Source organism: Procambarus clarkii, chromosome 40 (genome assembly GCF_040958095.1).
Source record: "Procambarus clarkii isolate CNS0578487 chromosome 40, FALCON_Pclarkii_2.0, whole genome shotgun sequence".
NCBI classification, from domain to species: Eukaryota; Metazoa; Arthropoda; class Malacostraca; order Decapoda; family Cambaridae; genus Procambarus; species Procambarus clarkii.
Window position 1 is genome coordinate 23000323 of NC_091189.1, and position 2002 is coordinate 23002324.

Consider the following 2002-nt stretch of genomic DNA (forward strand, 5'->3'; position numbering starts at 1 on the left):
TACTCACTACTCTTATGCTAAAGGAAAACTTTCTAACATCTCTATGACACATCTGAGTCTCAAGCTTCCATCCGTGCCCCCCTTGTTCTATTGTTATTCGTCGTAAACATTTCCTCTGTTTCCACCTTGTTAATCCCTTAGAGTGTGTGTGTGTGTGTGTGTGTGTGTGTGTGTGTGTGTGTGTGTGTGTGTGTGTGTGTGTGTGTGTGTGTGTGTGTGTGTAGTTACCTAGTTGTGTTGGCGGGGGTTGAGTTCTGGCTCTTTGGTCCCGACTCTCAACTGTCAATCAACTGATGTACAGGTTCCTGAGCCTATTGGGCTCTATCATATCTACACTTGAAACTGTGTATGGAGTCAGCCTCCACCACATCACTGCCTAATGCATTCCATTTATCAACTACGCTGTCACTGAAAAATTCTTTTTAATGTCTCTATGGCTCATTTGCGCACTCAATTTCCACCTGTGTCCTCTAGTGTGTGTGCTCCTTGTGTTAAATAGTCTATCTTTATCTACCCGATCAATTCCTCTGAGAATCTTATACGTGGTGATCATGTCCCCCCTAACTCTTCTGTCTCCCAGTGATGTGAGGTTTAATTCCCCTGGTCTCTCCTCGTACCTCATACCTCTCAGCTCGGGTACTAGTCTGGTGGCAAACCTTTGAATCTTTTCCAGTTTAGTCTTATGCTTGACTAGGTATGGACTCCATGCTGGGGCTGCATACTCCAGGATTGGTCTGACATATGTGGTATACAAAGTTCTGAAAGATTCCGTGCACAAGTTTCTAAAGGCCGTTCTTATGTTAGCCAACCTGGCATATGCCGCTGATGTTATCCTCTTGATATGAGCTTCAGGGGACAGGTCTGGCGTGATATCAACCCCCAGGTCTTTCTCTCTCTCTGACTCTTGAAGTATTTCATCTCCCAAATTGATACCTTGTATCTGGCCTCTTGCTCCCATGTGTGTGTATTCACCTAGTTGTGCTTGCCGGGGTTGAGCTCTGATCTTTCGGCCCGCCTCTTAACTGTCAATCAACTGTTACTAACTACTAACAATTTTTTTTCCACACACACACACACCCAGGAAGCAGCCCGTGACAGCTGTCTAACTCTCAGGTATCTATTTACTCCTAGGTAACAGGGGCATCAGGGTGAAAGAAACTTTGCACATTTGCTTCTGCCTGGTCCGGGAATTGAACCCGGGCCACAGAATTACGAGTCTTGCGCGCTGTCCACTCAGCTACCAGACCCCTTCCCCCAACTATATTGCCAACAGCATTTGGTGTTCCCAGGCGGTCACCCATCCAAGTACTAACCAAACCCAAAGTTGCTTAACGTCGCTGATCGGACGAGAAGCGATGTTCTCAACGTGGTATAGCTGTTGGCTGAATGTGTGCGCGTGTGAGTGTGTGCGCGCGCGCGTGTGTGTGTGTGTGTGTGTGTGCGCATGTGTGAGTGTGTGCGCTCGCGTGTGAGTGTGTGCGTGCGTGTGAGTGTGTGTGTGCGTGCGTGTGTGTGCGTGTGTGTGTGTGTGTGTGTACACAATACACTGGCAAGCGCCTGAAGCAGTAATGTATATTTCAGAGATGTTTGAAGGGTGTTGGTGGTGAGGACGTGTGATGTGAGGTGGTGGTGGTGCTCCCTTACTGAAGTGTTGAGTCCCGCGTGTCCCCCCGAGCTCTCCTCTCCTCACCCTTGTGTGTGTGTGCTCACCTAACTCACCTGGCTGTGCCTGTGGCAGTACAGTTTCAGCTCTTTGGTCCCCGCCCAAGGTGTACTATCATGTGCAGATGAAGAGTCACAATAACGTGGCTGATAAAATGTTGATGATTGTACTATCATATCTGCATTTGAAACTACTCATAGAAGGAAAGCAACATGTAAAAGATCTGGGAATTATGATGTCTGACGACCTGACATTTAGTGAACATAACCGAGCAAATATAGCGGCGGCCAGGAACATGACAGGATGGATTATGAGAACGTTCAAATCCAGAGACCTCAC

At 47.7% G+C, this 2002-nt stretch overlaps 1 non-coding gene across 1 annotated transcript; it reads right to left on the reverse strand.

Moving 5' to 3' along the window:
* Positions 1 to 1264: 1264 nt before the first annotated feature.
* Positions 1265 to 1383, reverse strand: LOC123758129 (5S ribosomal RNA). The gene has a single exon (XR_006772860.2). It is a non-coding gene; the product is annotated as a 5S ribosomal RNA (ribosomal RNA).
* Positions 1384 to 2002: the final 619 nt, after the last annotated feature.